This window comes from Canis lupus, chromosome 3 (genome assembly GCF_048164855.1).
Source record: "Canis lupus baileyi chromosome 3, mCanLup2.hap1, whole genome shotgun sequence".
Taxonomy (NCBI): Eukaryota; Metazoa; Chordata; class Mammalia; order Carnivora; family Canidae; genus Canis; species Canis lupus.
Window position 1 is genome coordinate 81821918 of NC_132840.1, and position 21969 is coordinate 81843886.

General features: G+C 46.8%; 1 long non-coding RNA gene across 15 annotated transcripts in view; it reads left to right on the forward strand.

Annotated features, from left to right (window-relative positions):
* LOC140631224 (uncharacterized) overlaps positions 1-21969 on the forward strand; it is a 94400-nt gene that overhangs the window by 23712 nt on the left and 48719 nt on the right. For 8 of the 15 annotated variants that reach the window (XR_012028852.1, XR_012028857.1, XR_012028848.1 and 5 more), the window contains 2 exons: positions 8262-8401; positions 18294-18545. This is a non-coding gene — a long non-coding RNA (uncharacterized lncRNA). Of the gene's footprint in view, positions 1-5950; positions 6131-6207; positions 6390-8261; positions 8402-18293; positions 18546-18764; positions 21245-21969 lie in introns of those variants that run through there. The other 7 variants (XR_012028861.1, XR_012028856.1, XR_012028860.1 and 4 more) reach the window with 4 other exon arrangements.

The window sequence follows — 21969 nt, forward strand, 5'->3', positions numbered from 1 at the left end:
GGACCTTGGTATTAGTCTCTTCATTTTATTGATAAGAATGTTGTAGGCCAATAAAGAAGCCCAAGATCATATACTGATAAAACTCAGATGCTCATGTGGTCTTATATAATGCATCCTTTCCTCCCTTCCTCCCTCCCCGCCTCCTTCCCTCCCTCCTTTCTTCACTTCCTCCTTTCTTCCCTTCCTCCCTTCCTCCCTCCCTCCCTCCCTCCTTCCTTCCTTCCTTCCTTCCTTCCTTCCTTCCTTCCTTCCTTCCTTCCTTCCTTCTTCCTTCCTTCCTTCCTAGTAGTTACTGAGTTCTGTTTTATGACAGACTCTTTTAATGGGTGAAAGATAAGACCCATACCTTGCTCCTTATGAACATAGAGTCTATGCTAACGAGAACCATTATTGTGCTATCTCAAAGGCTGCTGTACAAGGATGCAGACGCTGGACTAAGAGTCCAGAGGAGTGATAGGTAATTGTTTCATCTGTGATAAAGGGAGTCAGGAAGGGCTTTATTGAAAGATTGACATGTGTGCTAAATCTCGCAAATTGAGTTGCTGTTTTCAGATTGAAGGTAAAGAAGCAGGTGGGATGAAGATTTGGCAGGGAATTTAATGCTAGAGAAGGAATGGAGGCTTGAAACATGGTTGAAGTTGGTTGGGATTGCTGATTTCACGTGGCTAGGGATTAGGATGGAGAGGTGGGCAAAGTTCAGGCAAGGGAGTGTCTTGGCAGTAACCTTGTGGATGTCAACTTTCAGGACAGTGTCTCTAAACTTGAATAGTGTATGTTCCACTTCTAAAAGGAAGAAATTCAAATCCCTATTATTCTGGTTATTCTTTACCTCCCCACATTGCATCTCTACCCTTCTTTGCCTTTTCCCTATGGACTGAAGGCTGTCCTCTGTGGATTGCACCATCCAGGTTCCTCTGCTTCTAGGTGTTTGGGACAGTGGGAGGCACTGGGGTGATCTGAGAGTGGTGGGAAGAGAGAACAGATACTTATTCTTCTATTCCCTCCCGCTTCCAAGCCACGTTCTGGAAGCAGTTCAGCCTCTCTAGGTGATAGCTCCCATCAAGCATCCCCTCTTCCAGATGTTCTGTCTCCTTCTGCATTCCAGTAGACCTGTCTTTTCTCCTCAGCCCACCATTGCTAATTCTTTGATTCCTTAACTGATCTTTGTTCATTCCCTTAAACCTGTTCACACCCCTTCACTAAATTCTTTTCATTTAAATCCTTCTTCAGTTAAGTGCCATCTCTTCCCTGTAGGGCCCCTGACCGATATACCCATCAATCCTCAATGTTGATTGAAATATCTTTATTATACCATAACTTTATATATGCAGATGTATGGAATGCAGTCTTTGTAGTTCTAATAAAACTCAAAAAAAATCAAAAGAAACGATAACTAAATACGCACAAAACTAAAAGCCAATAAAATACGAATTAACAAGAGTTTGATGTGATACACTGGGTTGTGTGTCTATGTAGTCGTGTGGCACTGACTGCCACTGCATAGACTTTTTATGTCTGTCATACTTCTGTTGCCGGGCACCGTGTGATGACTGAGCTCTTCCGGTACACCTTCCGTGCCAGTGACTGGGAAATCTTCATTCATACGGTGAACGTTGAGGTCATTTGACCTTCACTTTGAAAGAAGCATGATGTATGTATTTGGTTGGCCTGTGCTCTTTTCTCATTAGCTTCCAGTATTAAACAAGTATAGCTTGTCACCACCACTGTCGTAAACACAAACACAAACACTTAATTGCTTGGCAGTATTCTGTTAAGAGGTGAGCATCCTAGTGACCCAGAAAAATGCGTCTGTTAATTTTTATATTATCAGAGATGAAAACTTACCTTAGAAACATCCCTCATATTACTGAATTATGTCTAAAGACCCAACCCCCCACTCCCAAGAGTCAGGTACCCAGGATCAAAGGGGGGTTGCCATGAAAGGTCAATGAACAGGGGACCAGCAGGATCAGATTTGCATGGGCTGTGGGGATGGGGTACTGGAGGCACAGAAGAGGTTGGAAACCATCCAGTCCATGGCTCCTTCTAGTACATCCCTGCTATCATCCTAAAATGTGATTGAGTGCAAACAGTAATCCTCTCTCCCCAAGACCCCATCCCACGTTAATCCAGCTACACCCCTTCTTGCCTTTCCATGTGAGGAAGATTACTGCCAAGTAGGGGGCAGGAACTTGAGGGCGGATGATTGGGAAACATCCTGAAATAAGCAAGACTTAATCTCTCAAGAATGGGAAATTACAGACTGAAAGGTAATAATGAGAGAGAGAGAGGTACAGACAGAGATTGACAAGGCAGGAGGGAAAACACTCCACAACCTTTAGAGAGCCTGCATCTCGGAGGATTCATTCATTTCTCTTCTATATAAAATGAGGGAGGAGGATTGAACCAGAAGATCTTTAAGATGTGGCTGTAGCCCTATCACCCAATTTCAAGTTAAAACATAAAAGATGGTGCAGGCTTTGTGTGTGAGCAGGTGTGCCTACCAGGAGGCTCTCTCTAAATTAACCTTTGAATTGGTTCCCAAACAAACCAGAGCTACTTTAAAATTTCAGTCTTCTCAGCGCCACCGGGTATGTTGCAGACTCCTCTCCCCGCACTCACCTTTCCTTGGCTGCACAATGAAAGCACTTCAGAAGGAGGTGAGGGGTTCAGGCTTGCAGAGGAGGTCAGAATGTACAGAGTCCTGAAATAGCTCTATGAGCAGCAAAACCACCCTCGGCATCCCATTCCTGGGGAGGCCCAAGATGAAAGGAAGACTTAGTGAACCCCTATCTTTTTCGCTCACTTGTTGGGGTGACCATGTTTCATTTTCCTGTCTTCCATTTCTAGAAAGGAGAAAACATCTCCTGCCTCCTCCCACCCCAGAGAAATGTTGGAGAAGTCACTTCCCTCCCCCTGTGCAGGAGAAGTGGTCAAGCCAAATGTTTAGTGCTGGAGGTCATCTTTGCCAGTGGATGGAGTTCTATACCTTGAAGTCAGGAATCAGTCCAGCAGCATCTTTTTCCCTGAGGGTGGTCTTCTGGGCTTAGGTCCAGTGGGTGCTCTCATTTCCTCCCTCTTCAAGGCAGACACACCTGGACAAAGGATAGACATTGGGTGGGAAGCTGGATGCCGCATTTTGACCTCAACAGAAAGAAAAAAGCTGTGTTGTACGGTGGGGTTTACCCAAAGCCTGACATTGTGGGCGCTATGGGGTAATTTCCCAGATTGCCAAAGGGGCTATTGAGTTAGTTCTCAGTTGGCTGGTGATCTGTGGCATCTCCAGAGGGAACAAGGTGAAGGGTAAGTAGGAGACATCTAAGCGCTAACACACATCACTTCCCCCTCTTCTTGGATTGGTCCCCCGCCCTTACCCCTCATCTGTCAGACGATACCAAATAGGGCTGAGTACACCTCCAAACCCTCCATGCATTGCCTCAGGTGCATTGATTGCCAGAGAGGCATCTCAGCCCCCTGTGCCTGGGCAGTCGGTGCTCCTCTGGGCTCACGGGTGCCTCAGAGCCCCGTACTAAGCAGAGCTTGGATTGGCCGAGCATTGCTGGCTGTCCACTACTATCTCTTCTAGGAAAAAAGAAATCCATTATTGCTAGGCCTGATCTGCTCCTGGATGGAGAGCTAGCAATTACCATTCACCAGGTGGCCCTAAGCTTTTTCTTTGCTTTTAGGGGCAAGAAGCAACTGACTGAAGTGTTAAGCTCATTAAATCTACCCCATGTGGTACAGGCATGTTATGGGGCTTTTTCTACCTGCTTTCTGGGGGCAGCCGTCTCCCCCCTCTGCAGTGCTCAGATAAGATTAACTAGCTCCTTGGCTCTGCACACAGGTGTTTTCCTGGACTCTTGCGCGTTCTGACTACTGCTGCTGCTGTGGGCTGTGCAGACAGCCTCCCAGCCGCTCTTGTGGTGCCCTGCGCCTGTCAGTAGGAGGGGATTAACTTGTGCTTTTTTCAAATTATCAAACCCCCCTGAGGAGCAAGTGAGGCAGGTGGTGAATTCTGTTTCCCACATTTCATAACTATTTTATTTTAACCTAACCCGGCTTGCATCTATGCAAATAAACCCAGGGCATTCTACAATAGCTCCCTGTGCTGTCTGTTGGCCAGGAGCTGAGGACCCCCCTTGGTTACATTCATCTCTGTGTTGACCTCCTAATGCTTCAGAACACAATCTCTAAGGTCTTCATATACAGCCCCTGGTTTGGGTTATGGTTTTGTTTGTTTTTCTAAACTTTCTCCTTTCTTGGACTCTCTAATCACACTATCAGAGAAAATTGTTATTAGAATGATAAATATGGTCCCCGATTTTTCCTGTGTTCCCCATGTGTGTCATCGCTCTCTCTCCCGTCTATCTCTGCACACACGATTAAAAATAGCTATCTCAGTTTTAAAGCTTCTAGTTTATTCTTATAAGACTCTATCCCTCTGAAGAGTGAGGACCAGATCTCTTCCCAACTATTATTTTTTAAGATTTTATTTATTTAGTTGAGAGAGAGAGAGAGATAACAAGAGAGAGCAGGAGCAGGGGAGGGAGGTCAGACGGAGAGCAAGGAGCCCGATGTGAGGCTCGGTCTCAAGACCCTGGGATCGCGACCTGAGCCAAAGGCAGACGGCCAACTAACTGAACTACTCAGCTGTCCTCCTCCAAGCTATATGTCTATAAAATGTCAAGCCTTAGGGCACCTGGGTGGCTCAGTGGGTTAAATGTCCGACTTGGTTTCAGCTCAGGTCATGATCTCAGGGGTTGTGAGATTGAGCCCCATATCAGGCTCCATACTCAGCAGGGAGTTTGCTTGGGATTCTCTGTCCCTTGCCTACCACTTCCCCTGCTCTCTCTCTCTCTCTCTCAAAAAAAAAAAAAAAAAATCAAGCCTCCTCCCACCTGAAGGTTAGGGGACATTGAGGACCAATAATAAAGCCACCTGTGTGCCTTGTGCCCTGTACCCTCCCTGCGTACCAGGCACTGGCTGATGGCTCTGTGTGCTTCTCTCCTTACTCCTCCTGACTCTATTATTTCCATCATGCAGAGACAGCAAGATTTAGAGCAACCTGCTTGAGGTCGCAGAGTGGACAAGCGATTGAGCAAAGGTTCAGCCCTAGAGATCAGATTGCGTGGCCCATGCTCTGCAGTACGGTTGTTTACTGTGCCCTGACTTGATTGTAATTCCTGAGAGAAACCTAGTTTTCATTTCATTTCATTTCATTATTTCATTTCATTTCATTTCATTTCATTTTTTATTCTTGGGCAGGGAGCTTGTTGTCTCTTATTGTTGGTCACTCTAAGCTCAATGGCTGAGCCTAGAACACAAACTTACCTGTGGCAAACAGTTTCTCAAGTTTAGGAGGAAGAACAAAACAAAAATCAAGAAAGCCCTCAAATACATGCTTTCTTGCACACAGAGCATTTACTTGAACCTAAATCACAAAAATCCCATTTTTCCTTTTACAGATGTAATTGTCACATATGTTCATTATGAATTTGTAATGAGGGCCCAGAACAGATGGCGCAGACTTACAGTGACATACACTGCAAGCAAGTGATGCTTGCCTATGACGGGGCTGTTGCTGTCCTTGACGGCACTATGGGGCCAGGTTCTGGAGCTGGAGGGCGGCCCTGAGGCTGGGCCTGGCTCGCCTGGGCACAGGGCCATATTTAGCTGTGTCTGAGAGTTGGGTTTGGAACTGGTCATTATACCTTTCACAACCTTCCTGGGCATCCTAAGAAAAGACCTAGTGGCCAGAGGGGTAGGAATTCATTTATAGGTCAGAATTCGTGTAAGCAGTCTTGAAAGAGACAGGTAGGGCTTGGACTTCCTATCAGAAAGCCCTCACCAGGGGCTCTCTCCTGTTTGCCCCACTGAGAGCTCCTCCAACTTGTCCTGTGGGTTTGACCCGTCTGCTTTTTTTTTTTTTTTTTTTTTTTTTTTAATCTAGAACCAGAGAAAGATGGGGCACTAACCCTGGTGACCTAATGTATCCGTTCACTCCGATGTTCTGGACTGGAGAGTCACATGTCGCCACAATCCCTACTTGTTTCAAGCTGTGTGCAATTTGATGTTCATTCAAAGTGGGAGACACCAGATTTGAATTGAGGTCTCCTTGATTGAAAAGCCTGTGAGTTGTCTAATATAGACGATCGCGAGTGTTAGGTTCTGTTGAACGTTAAATTGGTGACCCTCTTCTCTGAAAAGAGTGATGATTTTTTTCAGGAGCTTCTTAAAAGTGAAAATCTGAGATGAGACAGGTGACAAAGTGGTACGGAACTAGAGTCTTGAGGAAGGAGAGTTCTCTCTGTTTGGAGACCATCCCCAGGGCAGATCCTCCAACCACAGGTGCACAGGTGCACAGGTGCACATTGCACTTCCACTTCCAGGTGAGCTCTGTGGGTCCCTCCATGCTCCCCTTCTCCCCTTGGGACGCCTCTGCATGGCTGTCTCATGGGCTGTGAGAAGTATGAGAATTATGGAACCCTTTCAGAAAAGCCCTGTTCTGCTGAGGGTAACTGAGGTGATATCATGATTCTCTCTCCATGTTGTCACCCACCTATTCAGGTAGGATGTGTGCAGGCTGACTAAAGAATCTGGAGAGTGGGCTGTCATCACAAAAGTCACTTACTTGGGCTTCTTTTAAAACTAAAAGTCCTTTTCCAGATAGGTATTTTTAAAAATCCGATGAACAGATGACTCTCCTTTCTCCCACCTGCCGGTACTGAGCACTCCCAAAAGAAGAAAGGAAGTAGGAAATGGTGTGTGCTTTACTGCTCAGGCTGTAGTCATTGATAAATTGTAGGTCTTTTATTTCCGTAAGATGTGCTTCACAAACTTCAAATTATCTATCACAGCAATGAGAGGGAAATAAACCTTTGGTCCCTGTGATTTTCATAGGCTATCGGAAGAGTTTGTAACGACATAAACTGTCCTGGGAAGAGGCAGCCTTATCACATGTAATGTGTCTGACAGCCTGGCTCCTCACCAGATGCCATGGGCTGGATGTTAGGATCCATGGGTTGTTGTGTTGGCATCCCATCTGCACCACCTCACGCAAGTCGCCACCACTTGAGAGTCATTCTGTGTCTGCAGAACAAACACGGCACAATGTGTTCTCCTTACTGCAGAGAAATGTTGTAAGATCAAATGAGAAAACATGGTCAAAAGCCTTTTGTAAATTTTGAAGTGCTTTACAAATATCTGAGGTTTCTAGAATAACATATTAGTGGAGGGCTTCAAAACTTGAGCACTGTTGGTACCTTGGGACGAATGATTCTGTTTGGGGAAAGAAGGCTGTCTGTGCATTAGAGGATTTTGAGCAACCCTGTGCTCACCCTTGGATGCCAGGAGTGCCCTCCCCCCCTGTGATACCCTCCTTCACCCAGTCACAAGAAAAAATGTCTCAGGACATTGCCAAATGTTTCCTGGGGGCAAACGTTCCTCTTCGCAGACTAAGTGTAGGCCTTGAATAGGTTGCTTAAACTCTCCAGGCCTTGGTCTCCTCACCTGTGGACTGGGCATAATAGTAATAATCATACCTAGGTCATAGATATTATTTAATTCAATGTGAGGATGAGATGAGCGAATGCACATAAAGCAGTAAATAGTGTGTGGTACATGTAGTAGATGGTCAGTAATTATTTGCAAAGCATGGACTTAATGCTACTTTTGAATGTAGAGATGAACTTGCTGAGCCATCATCCCTACAGTAGGCACCCCAGGCATCTAGTTAAGAAGTAGTGATGGATTCTCTCCGGAGCATTCACAGGCACGTGATCAGGAATGGGCGTTGGCTTGTGGCTTGCCTGGGTCAACGACCTCTTTTGAGTGCTCTTGTCTCTGTCCCCTTGCTGAGGAGCGTTATCGATGCCAGTCCCCCCAGAATCCCACCATCCAAACCTCTGCTTAGGGCTTCGTGGCTTTCTCCTCGTGCCCTAGACCTGCTTCTAAGATGGGATCTGATCAGCTCATTCACGGCAAGGACGTCTGTGCAACTTAATATGTACTCTTCACAGGTGCATTTGAAAGTGTTTAAAGGGCTTTAAGTCAAATAATTCACTTTAAGAATTAACAGGCCACTGTGCTGGTCTTGACAGTATTCCGTGGACTGGAAAAGAAACCATGTGAACGGTGCACCAGTGACGTGAGCTCAGTTCTGTAGTATCAATTTACTGAGCATAGTGGGTGGAAAAGCCCTTTTGTTACTAGTTAAATTTAGGGAGAGTCAATAAAGTACCTTTCCATTCTCCCAACTTCAGGACCATTTGAACAATCGATACAGAAGTCGGAGATGAAGTTCCAAGACTTCGTGTTTGGAGATGGAACAGTTTGGAGGCTGTAACTTTAGACTTATTGCCAAGGACAATTGCTGAAACTTTCTGCATAGAACTAGACAGAGGTAATTCCCCTTCCCTCCAGTCTTCACCCCCAGTAGGAGTATGAAAGAGAGCAGATCCAGTGAGGGGAGAGTAGGGGCCAGATGCGTCTCTCTTGTGCAAGAACTTCCACCTAGAAACACGAGCCTGGGACGTGGATATGGCCTCCTCGACCCTCAGCCCATCCTGGTGACCGTGGCCTCTAATCTATCTCATACTTTATATAGGATGCACACTGACTTTGTGTCAGAATCGGCCAGTGTGTTCCTACAGATAGTCGTCGTGTTAGGAAAATAATTAAGGTCAGCAGGGGGAATATTTAATATTAAATACTATGGGGAAATCGGTTTGGGAAAATCTGTGGGGATTTTTTTTGTTTGTTTGTTTGTTTGTTTGTTTTTTTACCGGATATCTCAGCGTTCAAGTACACAGGCTTCCCCACACCAGTTTGCCTTTCCCCGCCCGGGGGGTGGGCATCAAACACACCTTGATCCATTCTGTCTTAAGTTAAATGTGGAGGAAGGGTTTTTGTTGTTAAACCAGCAAACCGGTCCAAGAGGGTTAAAACTACTAACAGAATGAAAGTCAAGCTAAATCAGCTAGATTGCCCCCAATTCACGGGAGGGAAAGAGAGACTCACAGCTTGTGATGCAGTGTTCTGTTGTATCAAAAGGATATTTATATAGGCAGAGGCGCATAAAAACTTGCTTATAGCTTCAAACCATATATACATGATGTATGTGCGTGCACCCATGTGGCTTTCTGATGAGGAGTGGGCGATTTTTATTTTATGCTAGGTTGGTTTCTCTTTTCTTTTTTTTCTTTTCTTTTCTTTTCTTTTCTTTTCTTTTCTTTTCTTTTCTTTCTTTTCTTTTTTTCTTCTCTTTCTTTCTTTTTCTTTCTTTCTTTTAACCTGATGTCTCATGTGAATTTCAACTTCTCCCTTCTGTGTCTTGGGACATTTTTAATAATCTGATGATGCTCCGTATGAGCTCAGCATGTGGAAGCAGATCGACGGACTAGTTTATATAACTGTTGATGAAAGCACCTCCTTTTGTGTTCATATTGGTTATGGCTTCTTTGCAAAGAGCAGCAGTGTATGCTATGCTAATGGAGCCCAATCCCATCACCTTGATTCTACACGCGAATGGAATGCTAAGGTAACGGGCTCTGGGACGATACCTGGGAATTGCCCAGAGAGGCTCTGGGCAGGCCGGGAGGGAATTGAACTCTGGTGAACTCTCCCAGAGCCCTGCGGTTATCACAGCTTCCTTGTGACAACTGCCTCAAGTCAGAGACCAGAATCCTTCATAATTGATTTTTCTCCGGTTACCAAACTTCCTGTTTTTGCACTAAGTTTGTTTTATTTTTTATTTTTTCCCCCCTGTGAAACCTGTATGTCTTTTTAGCTGGAAATGGAAGAGATTAGGAGTGGTGATGATCTAGAAAAGATGAGTACCTATCCTGTCCATCCTTCCGAGCACCATTTAAATGCTGCTTCTTATTACAGTGCTTCTACTTGAGGACAGGTAGTCACAGTTGCAATGTCACTTCCATTATAAACCCCTGTTTTCAGGTGCTCATGACAGCCTGGAGGGAAAAAAAATCACTCTTTGGGCTGAAATTTCTCATATCCGTTCTCACCTCCGAGGTGAAAGTCTTGTTCTAAAGTCTGGCAGAAAGCTCTGCATCCGTCAGTGTGTGAGGCCTCTCACACGACCTGTCGGTGTGGGCATGGGGGGTCGGGGTGGAAATTTCACAGTAGTGACATCTGGGAAACCGAGGACCCTCCCTCATCTGTCTGACATTTGGGAGTCAGAACCCCATGGTCGCTTTGTGGACTCTGCCCTTCGGGGAGAAGGTGATTTTTGCAAGCCACCTGGTTCATCTGATTCCTGGGTATTGAAGAACATTCCTTAATTCTAGAAGCAGGCAAGTGAAGTAATTCTGCAAGGAAACTTGAATTTGATCTCACCACATTGGTCCGGCACCCTTGTGGAGGCAGAGGTTAATATGCCAGCATGGTTGGGCCTCACCATCGCTTTGATCCGAGCTGGGGCTCATCCAGCTTCTCAGCCTCAAGCTCCTTTCCTGCCCTTTTCTACCCAAATCCTAATTTTCTAAGAAACCTGATTCATGTGTCGCCTTCTCTGTGAGGCCTCTCACCTGGTCATCTCAGGCAGATCCCTTCTTGTTCTGTATCTTTGCAGTGTACTATTTGTGCCCATTTTATTCTACCTCAGTAATACGTATTCAAGTGTCTTCTGCTTATGGCTCTCCGTCTGTTAGCTTGAAAACTGCCCGAGGGGAAGGACTCTTGAGGTTTTGCAGACATTGCCATGCCTCATGCATATTCGGTACTCAATAAGGGCATCTTGGATCACCATTTATTGAACATCAGCCATATTGCAGCTCTTTGCAAAATGATAGTATTTTAGGTTTCCGACAATGAAAAACCGAAATGGATGTAATTCTTGCCCTGTGCAATCATGTGATTTTGGACATTTAGCGAGGTGACAGCAAAATGACAAAAAAATTTTAAATATAAAGCTAACCCTTTAATGTGGGATCTAATGGTAGAGTTTTAGCACCAGCCCTCCCACGGGCGATGCCTTCGTGAGAGGAGGGCGTAGGATGGATCTGTGGTCCTGAAAGAGTTTGTGGGAAGCTATGTTCTGGATCCGTCTGCTCCACTAAGGGCGTGGAAAGATGATTTTATTTTATTTTATTTTATTTTATTTTATTTTATTTTATTTTATTTTATTTTATTTATTTATTTTTTTGCTGCAAAAAGCTTTATTGTCTCCATTTGGTCCACGTTTTGGGAAAGGGCTCCAGGATGGTTAAAAAGCTGCCTAGTGGCTGCACGGGAAAAGGCAAGATGATTTTAAAAAGCGATCAGGGGAGGGTAATCCAAACCGTTTTCCGTGTTCTCAAAATAAACCAACTTGCTGTTAGACAGAGGGGAATAAAGTCGTGTTTTTAGTGACAGTTTACCTCCAGAGGGCTTGTGTTCTTCTTTGCAACGAAGAAACCGCAGCACCACCCGCATCCCTGCAAGATTACTGAAAAGTAAAGATAACTGAAACTACAACGGGGGTCTAAAAAGCAAAGTTTAAAGGATCTCCCCTCCCTCATCCTCCACGTCTCCATTATTAATATCTCTCCACCTATTGATTGTAGACGTTCCTTGTCTTTTTCTGTGTGTCTCTGTTGGATTGAACTTGAGGTTTGTTCTGCTGAGGAGACCCAGCCTGACAGGGAGGATGTGGAAAAATGATCAGAGCCGGGCCTCACTCCTTAATCCCGTCTGCTGCGCTGCTCCTTTGAATGACACCAGGAGCCAGCACACAGATGAGCCATTGGAGGCTCCTGTCTCTGTGCGATTGTTACGTTTGTGACACTATTACTGAACAAGCTCTCTCCTTGGGTAGAGTGCCCCCCTGGTCAATTTTCAAATGCGTTTGGATGTTGGGCGATCTTCTGAGCTTCTGTGATGAAATCCAACGCAGGATTTAAAAGCAGGCATTCTGCACATTGGGATAATTAAGTAAAGCTTATCCCACTTTATCCCAAATCCCCGTCGACCTATTTTTAAGTGTAAGGTTTGAAGAGCTGTGATACAAAGGTGGAAACAGAGTGGGTCAGCGGCGTCTTGCCACCCACTCCCTCCCTGCTCCTCCTCCCCAGATTTCCCTCCTTCAGGGCCCAACCATCCCACCTGGAAGTTTAACTGAGTTCAATGCTCTTTTTTTAGAAAGCCCGCCAGATGCAAGCTTGGCACTAGGACTCCAGTGTAGAGAGCGCTCAGACCCAGGGAATCAGAGAGCTTCGGGCTCACCTTGAAGGCAGGGAACGTGCATATCCGCATGACCTTGAAAATGTTAGGTGTGCACACTCAAAGGAGAACAAGGGAAAACGTCCCCGTCTCCAATGGTGCTGTTACTATGCTGAAAGCCTGCTCTCTCCTTCTTTCTCTGCCCTTCCCCACCAGTCCCTCTCTCTCTCTCTCTCTCTCTCTCTCTCTCTTGAAGAGGAAGGAGAGGAGAAGGAGTAACAAATACATGCAACAAAATGTTTGGACGCTCAGATAAAACAAAGCCCTCCCACTCTGCCCTCTATTCCATCCCTAACCCCAAAAGGGAAAAAAAAAGAAAAAAAAAATCCAGTGACTTGACCAATTACACAATTAAGAAATAAGGTGCAGTGGCACCTAAATGGCCATTAGAGAGTTGCTCTTTAAGAGACCTGCTCTGTACGTAAGAAAGTTTCACCGTCCTATGGCAAGCACACCTTCTTTTCCCTCCTTACCACTTTTTTGACCTCTGCCATTATCTCTAGATTTATCAGCAATACGAGATGGCTTTTTCACATCAGTAAGCACCAGCCAAAATATAACAATCAGAAAGAATCAGAGAAAATAAATCAATGTCCACAAACAACCGACCAATTTTGGCAAGTACAATTTATTCATAAAAGCTACAGTTCACTGGGGATTCTCTTGTCTTGCATCCACAATGCCCTTGATTCAGAGGCCAGCTTGGCGAGCGCCAGGTGGCAGCCAAGATGGGAAGACACGCATTGTTCTATCCGGGTTGCTTTGTTCCCCCTCATGCCTCTGGTCTCCCTCTTTTTAATCTCAGAGGCGCGTTTTATTTTAGAAATTCTATAGGATTGTTATCCTAACTAATTGAAGATAGAAATTAAAGTTGAGCCAGCCGTGGTTTTTTTGCGGGTGGGGGGGGGGGCGTTGGGGTTCGGAGGGAAGGGAGTTGTAGAAAGGAGGCCTCCTGGTCCTGCCGATAGGCTCACTGCTCTGAGAATTTCCGATGCCTTCTTCTGATCATGCGTATCATTGCCCCTCAGAGGTCATAATCATGCACCAGCAGAAACCATCTTAGCAGAAAGACCTCCATATTTCAGCTCTATATTCTGTCTGGGATTAATTGCATATTTTTTTCCCAGAGGGACTCTGTGTTCCCCCCCCCCCCCCCCGAGGCTACGCATATTTTGCCTTAGATCCCTTCTTATGTTTGAGTTTACAGTTTACATTTATATCCCTAAGGATTTCTCACCCTCTCATTACGAACGGCTGCTTATGTCCAGGGTGCAAGGGGGAAGCCACGTACCTTGCTCCCCAGCCAGGGCGAGGAGAAAAGAGAAGGGGGGAAAAAAAGAGGAGAACTGGAGGGATCATAGGCTGCAGATGTGGGTGAGAGAGGAGGATGGAAAATATTACAACAAAAGCACTCTTTTAGCAGTAAACAAGGGCTCCTGGACCAGAAAACACAGAGTAAATAATTCTGCTGACAATAATTAATTAACAATAATAGTTTGCACTCAGAGCTCGGCTTTCATCCGGCAACCTCAGAGCACTTCACAAACCACACTTAATTAAGGCTCCGGGCCCCCTGTGGAAGGTGAGCAGGTATTAATAGCACCCTTTGTCTGGCACAGAAACAAAGGCTCGTTCAGTGGCTTGCTCCTCTGGAACCACTGGTCAGTGGGGAAGAAGGGAGCCCTCAGTCAGGTTGTCTGGGTCCAGGTCTGTGTCACCTGACGTGGCAGGCAGCCACCTGCCTGGGTGACCCATGTGTACTGCTGGTAATTAGTCGCCAACCTGACACACACCTGCTATGTGTGTAGTTCCCCCTTCGGTTCCCTCCTAGGCTGGCTAGCTGGCTTGCAGCCTCTTATCTGGTCGGAGCACAGAAAATCTCAGCTTCCTGTTCCCAGAGCAAGCTGGGAGGTGAACTCTCCTGCACAGACAGTATTTAATTTGTGATGGCTTGATGAGGTTAGTCACCTTGCTCTTTACCTCCGTGTTCTCCCGGCCACGTGTTGGCCGACTTACTTTCTGCTGCTACTTTGTCAGGGGGTTTGCTGGAGAGGGATCCGGGAGGAACAGAGGAGAGATGCTCATCTGCCTGGGTGGTGCCGGGTTGCCCTTTCCCCGCTCATGTTCCTGTTGGCCCTCGGCTGGCAGCTGCTGCTGTGCTACCCCCCGGGCCCCCCAGATGGAAGGAGGAAAGATTAGCTCTCCCTGCATCTCGTGCCAGGGCTGCGTGGTGGATTAGGTTGGCAGAGAGACCCGAATAGCTCCATCTTCGGGAGCAGATAGATCTTTCTCAAGGTCACTGCAACATACAGATGTCTGAGTTGCTCGGGAAAGCTGCCTTCCAGGTCCACTTGGATCCTGGATTCTGACTTCTAAGAGCGATTCCTAGACACTTCTGGCACTGCCGTTGCCTTTTATGTCAAGCCTTTTGCAAAACACACCCTTTGCCAATTCCTCCACAATAAGATTTGAAGTTATTATTAATCCTTTTAATACTTATTTCGTAGGGAAATGCACAATGACAAACAGCTCTTATAAATTCAGAAATGGCCTTATGTGGATATACATTTATTTATAATGTTAAAAAATACCTTTGAAAATTTTAAAAAGTGTGATTCATTTGCAACACACTAATCTTTTGTAGGTGAGAGAGGACACTTAATGCACGCTCAGATTTGGAACTGCCTACAGTTACCTCCACACATCCTGCAAGGATTGGCACATCGGTTGGAAATTTTTGTATTGTAATATGAGGCATGTAAAAGTTGGGGACTAAACCGATGGGAATCCCAAGAAATAGACCTAACATGTTCCTGGACGCTTACACCATTTGGCTGGTTTTCTAATACCAGCAGTGGACTGGCCCTTTCTTTAAGAGAAGCATGATAACCGTGGAATGCACATGGGTCCATTTGGGGAAATGCCTTGAACCCTCCAGGAACCTTCTTCTGTAGGTTTCTTTTACCCATCGTTACTCTGGGATTTCTCTGCATGTTTTCTTCCCCCTGAGTTTATCAAAGGCATCTTGCAAAAAATGACCGCAATATGGATCGCAAAACTACGCAAAACACGACCATGGTGGTTCTACAGTGTATCGGAGGAGATTCTAACTCTTTCCTTTATTTGGATTTGAATTCTTCTTCCCATGCACTGTCAAGGTCTAGGAGGCCAACCTAGGGAGCTAAGGAGGATTCGGGGCTCAGAAAAAATTATTGAAAAGAGAACAGATTGTTGTACAGACCAAGCATAGCTTGATGCCGCTCGTGGTGAGCATTTGTTTGGCTCCTGCTATCAGGCATAAACAAGATTCAATAACAAGGTATATGAAAAATGTATCTATCACTGATACTGTTACCTGTCTTCTGCACAATTGAGATGGGTAGTCATGTTTCTTCCTGTCCTTGGGGAAATACAAGTGTAATGTGTGATCTGCTCAAAGTCACAAAGCTGGTGAAGGGCGGAGCTGGAGTCAACTCAGTATCAGAAGCCCAGGCTGTGGCTCCGTGTATCTGTTAGGAGGCTCACCATTTCCTAAGAGGAACTTGGAAAACTTGTCCCACAACTCTGAAGGCTGTCACTAGCAGGTGCCCCAGGCTGCAGATGGCTGGCTGCCCTGTGTGCCATTGGAGAGTCTGCCACTGAAGGAAAAAGAGTAATGCCTTGTGGAGAGGCTTTGCAGAGCTGGCGCTGCATGATGGGATCAGGGAAGGGATGCTAGTTTGGGATTTCAGGAAAAAAAAATCTATGAACCCAGAGCCAAGAGTTTTAGGCCCAGATTTACTAATGTTTGGCTTTTCATGAGATGCTCAACTTCTCCAAACCCTGGAGTTCCTTCCTGTAACATCAGATAATGTCTGAGTCTCAACCTTGAACCAGTGACAGTGTGGGAGGCTGTTCTCTACCCCTTTGGAACTCTGGTGGTAGATGAATTAAAAAAAAAAAAAGGTAATAATAACGCAGTGTAACAAGTTAAATAATACAGACCTGAAAAAAAAAAAAAAAAAAAAAACCTGGATGCCTGATGGAATAAGGAAGTCTTCACAGAAGATGTGACATTTGAAAAGGTCTTATATGTCTACAACTTGACAGGAGGAATGATTTATCCAAATTAACTGGTGTGTACGGTGTGCGTATGTGTAGGCACACACATGCATGCTCGTGCACTGCGAGTGCACGCATAATACTTCCATGTACAGTTTCTGTGCTAGGCTTTGAGTATACGGGTGTGAATAAGACAAATATCCCATCCCTAAGATTAGAGAGAGAGGCCACCACCACGTGGAACCTGAAAAGCTGCAACGAGCTCTTATAAGACAACCTCCACCTCAGTCTGAGGCAGGGGAAGAATTTCCAGCAGAGAAGACAAGTTGGATCGAGGTGACAGATTGAAAGGGCACCGCATGCCCAGTGCCGTGTCTCTGGGTGAGACGTAGATGGTAAGGCTGGAGAATGGCAGGGGCGCCTGGGGGGCTCAGTCAGTTAAGTGTCTGCCTTCAGCTCAGGTCATGATATCAGGGTCCTGGGGTCAAGCCCCAGGTCAGGCTCCCTGTTCATCAGGGAGTCTGTTTCTCCCTCTGCCCTGGCTGTGTTCTCTCTCTCTCTCTCTCTCTCAAATAAATAAATAAAATCTTTAAAAAAGGGGAGTGGTGGGCTACAGAATGGTATAAGGGGCAGATGGTAAAGGGTCATGCATGCCTGGCCTAAAGTTTGGATTTTATCCCAGAACAATGGAGAACTTTAATCAGGAGAAGAGACCAAATGAGAGCTTTTAGGGGGAAGGAAGATGGATTTTCCTGTGAAATCAGAAAATAAGAGCCTGGGGGAGAAAGTGTGGGTGGTGGCCATCCTTACAAGAAGTTCTTGTGATGGGGCAGCCGGTGGGCGGGCAGAGGGAGAGGAGTTGATCTAGGAGACAACCCTGACTCAGAAAAGACAGTTTGTAGATTGATGAGGTTTGAGGGCAAAAGAAGGCTTCAGGGGTAAGGAAGGGTAAGAATGGATCTAGTTCTCCAAAGACCAACACTGCAGCTGGAAGAGAAAGTTCTAGTGGAAAGATGGTGAGCTCGCCTGTGGACGTATGTGGTGAGGTGCCTGCTTGGGCAGCTGGGGGTTCATGAGCACACCTCGGGAGAAAGGCAGGAGCTGTTTGGGTTTGGGAATCATGGAGATGTGTGATGCCGGGAATGGGGAGAATGGAGGGCGCCGGGTAAATCCCCGGGGAAGGAACAACTTGGGGCTGACACTGAAGCAGATTAGCTGCTGAGGAGCTCGAAAGGGAAAGCCAGAGAGCCATGAGGAGGGCAGGAATGAACGAGATCCTGGGGGGTGAGAGAAGAGCGGTGGAGGCCAGCAGCCTGGTCATTGGCCTGGTAATGAGGGCACCATGGGGGATTCACATGGGACTGGTGTCCCCCTGTAAGCTTCATGAGGCTGCTCAGTGCATGTAAAGCAATAGACTGTGAGCTGCTAGACAAATGTCAACTATGTGTCCTCTGCCTACACCTCTTCCCCTTCCTTTTCTCCGCCCCAAACACTCCAAATACTATTTCCAGCTGACAACCCCTTCTTGAAAATGAAGCCACCTGCTGCTGCGTGTCTTACCCACTCCTATGCTGCTGTCCTTCTTCGTCTCTTTGTTCATGCTGCTTCCTCTGCCAAGAAGGCTTTGCCAACCCCATCTTGTGCCTCAGTAACTTCCCTGTATCATCTGGGACTTGTTTGAACATCTCCTCCTCCAGGAAGCCTTCCCAGATTCTCAGCAATGGAAACCACTCCCTGGCCTCCTTCCCACCACAAACCCAAGGCCGGGTTAAATGCTCGTCTTCTGGTCTCTCCTCATACCCTGTGCACATCTGTATCATCAAATATCCGCGTTTAGCATCCGTTATCCATCTATTACATGTCCATTTAATGTCCCTTAGGTGTGTTCTCTTTGTGAGCGGGAGTCTTGTCTTATTCTCTTAGAATCCCCACATTCCATCTCAAGGCCTGATACTTAAGAGAGCCTTGATAAAACATTGTCGAACATGAATGAACAAATAAGATGCAGACACCCAGGGGTTGTTTCCTTTTTCTAGAAATCGGAGCATCCAACCTCACAAGACGAGGGCTTTCGACCACTCACCTAAGAAGCAACGCCGTTGGCGGGGAGCTGTGACCAGACCAGCTGACAGTGCTAATTAAAACATCCAGCCCACGTGTATGCAAATCCAGAAACAGCGTGTCAGGGAAGATGATCCTGATCCGAACCCATCCCCAGAGCTTTTCCTGAGCCCAGCTGTTTAGAGGCAATCTGCAGCCTGGCCACTTGATAAAATTATTTCTGTTTGGTGAGTGTGGGTGGGCATGCGGGTGCGTGAAACCAGGACAGTCAGGGCAGGAGCTGATGGGAAATCAAATTGTGAAGGGTTCAAGAATGAAAGAAAAGTGAAAAAAAAGAAAAAATCCCCAGGGACCTCATCAAGTTTGGGGTTAGAGACCATGAACAAGGGAAGAAATACCTGATTGTTATACTTCCTTAGACTACCTGACTTTCATGTTCAATGCAGCATCGAGCCACAAACAAATCCACAGGCACAAACCTTAGACGTATGATCTCGGCAGCCCTTGGCCTCCTAGAGCTGTTGCTTGACTCCTCGTCACCAGGCTCAACACAGCGAGACGCCGTACACTGGGTGTGGAGGGTTGTCTTAGAAGAATCTGAAAGGCTGAAGCGTGGTACTTGCGACATGCGGAGATGTGGGGTCTCTTCCCAGCTCCGTCACAAACTGGCTGTGTGATCCCAAGCGAATCGTTTGACCTCTCTGAGCTTTTGTCGCCTCAAAATTAGGGGTTTCGGACCAACTGATCTGGAGTTTCTGCTTACACTATGATGATGCAGTTCTACTCTCCTGATTTTGTAGATGAGGATCCCACTAAGTTCAAGTTCATTCAGAAGGGGTGACTCAGTTCCTGGCGTGTCCGCAGGGATGCCATCTCCCAGGCTACCGGTTTAGATGACTCAGCCCCGGTTTTGTCAGGTCCATACACCCACGATGTGTTGTTTATAGGGCGGACTCTCCTCACTCTCCCTCCGCCTGGCCTTAGAAGAGTCCCTCTTTTCTTGGTCTGGCCTTTGGCAACGCTGCTGGGCAGTTGCGAGCATCTAGTCAGGTGACTGGCTGGCCCTGTCCTAGAATATGTACAGAGAAGACAAAAAGAAAAATGGCAATTGGGTGCATTTCTGCCAGTGCCCCCTCCCGGAACTCACACAGCTCTCTGCAGCTGCACACAGCCTGGGCCAGGACTACCATCCAAGTGCCTCCTGGAAGTGCCTGCAATAATATTCGATCACAGTGTCAGGCCTGGAAGAGCTCACCTCTCCATGCGCGGGCCCAGTCAGTATTGCTGACTTCGGGCTCACTTGGCCAATGGGGATGGCGCACGCTGCCCTGCGTGCTCTTGGCCCGGGTGACACTCCATTCTTTTTTGCTCCAGAGGGGTGGCCAGGGTTTTCTGGGAGCTGGGAAGAATTGAAATCCCTCCTGCTCATGGAGGGACAATGCACTGAATTGGTAACTCTCTAGGCAGGGCCTTAATTTTACTCGTGCTTCTTTCCAGGTTCTCAATTGCTATCACTCCGACGGTTCAGTCTTCTTTGTCCGTGTTCAAGGGAGGCAGCAGGGAACCAGTAAATAATGGGAGTCCACAGTTTTGTTCAAGGACTTCGATTCCCTTAAATATGTAGTAAATGCCTACTACGTGTGGCCCTTCTGCTAGATGCCAGGAATACAAAAATGAATAAGGCGTAAACTCCGGCACTGGAGATTTTGCATCTAGTAGAAGAGAGAGGGACAAATAAAGAGAGAGTTTGTAATCAGAGATAGGAGGTAGCCAGTTGCTGTTGGAGCAGAGGAAGGTAATGACCAGCCCTTCTAGGGCGATGGGGAGAGTTTTTTTATCAGAGGAGTTGTTAGAAAATGGCATGTGGGGAAGGTTGCCAAGAGGGGAAAGGGGTTGCCCCAACAAAGTGTGCGCAGCTGCAAAAGGGCATCACTTGGACACAGGCGACACGCTCCCTGTGGCTGCAGCAAGGGGCGTGAGGGGTGCAGGGCAGGAGATGAGGCAGGCAGGATTTTGGCAGGACCGCTTCCCCACAGTGAGCTGCCACCTGAGAGGTGACAAGGGGAAGGGAAAGGGGATTACGAGATGGCACCTGTCAGCATCGTGCTGGGCATTCCGCACGCTTCATCTCATCTGACCTGCTGCTGTGGTGACCTGCACCCCAGGACAAGTTGCTGAGCCAGACCAAGCTTTTAGAAATCACAGTAAAAAGATAAAAATAAAATAAAAATTCTACCAAGAGAGGCATGATAGCATCTTCCTCACAGGGCTGTTGAAAAAGTTAAACACGGGGACAGGAGAGACTTCTGTATCTTTTAGTGTGGGAATCGCTCAGGCTGGAAAAATAGGGCCTGGGGGATTCTGTGTGGTCCTGACCGATCGTCTCCTGTCCTTGGAGGTCTGTTTGGTGAGAGGCGGACAGAGACAGAAGCCGAGGAGAGAAATTAAAATAATGCCCCTGGTAGTACATTCTAAGAGATGCCAAAGGAGTCTGAGTGGGGGTGGTGGGTGAGGCTCTGAGATTCAGGTGCTCGCTCCCCAGGTGAGGGTGCGCTGCTGGGGGCAAGACTGGCCCCCTTGAGGGAGCCAGGAGGGCAGCCAACCTGAGAAGAGCAGCTGACGGATTTGTTGAATATTGCTTCAGATGTAATAAAACCGGTGACTTTCAAGTGTCATAACAAAACCACAATAGAAAGTAATAATAATAATAATAAAGCAACTTCTGCCATTTTCTGAGCTACAACAAGACTTGAGATGCTATACTAAATCAAATTTTGGTAGGATGCCTGGGTGGCTCAGTGGTTAAGCATCTGCCTTTGGCTCAGGGCACGATCTCGGGGTCCGGGGATCGAGTCCCGCATCGGGCTCCCTGCAGGGAGCCTGCTTCTCCCCCTGCCTGTGTCTCTGCTTCTCTCTCTCTATGTCTCTTCTCTCATGAATAAATAAATAAAATCTTTTAAGAAATCAAACTTTACTCTAGAACCTCTTTATTTTCTACTTGTTATCTATTTTTTTTAATCCTCCCCAAAGCGCTATGAATAGGCTGGTATTACCGCTTCCGATTTTACAGAAGAGGAAGTTGAGGCTCGAGGTGACGAAATATATGTCTCAGGCTCATTCAGCTCATAAGTGAAAGGATAAGGACTCGGGCTCCACAGGCTGGTGAATCTGGGAGGAGAAATCAAGAGCGAAGGACTCACTCTAGAAATGTGCCACAGGCCTCCGTGTTTGCTCCTCTAGGGGAGAGTGGGCTCTTGTGGATTCCTCCTACTTGGAGGGGCTGGTGTGGGGAGGAAGGGGAAATGGTCCCTAATCAGGACTGGGAATAGCAGGACAGTCATGCTGAGAGGAGATAACTCTAGAAACAGCCACAGGGCAAAGTAACTCAGCAAAAACATAATGAAGCCTCTTCTCTGCGGCCGCGGTGGGGAGCCCCTCGGCTAACCTCTGTGATGAGCGCTCGCTGATAACTATGTATTACCGCTCAGAATCACAGGCAGTAATTACTAGACAGGAATTTAGTCTGAAAGGTGAGATGAGAGAGATTGGAGCTGGCGGGCCTCGGTTCACTGTCCCAGGGTTAATGTCTATGGACCGGGGAAGAGTGGATCCCTTTGGACCTAGAGGATAGGACGAAATTTGGGGTTCTAG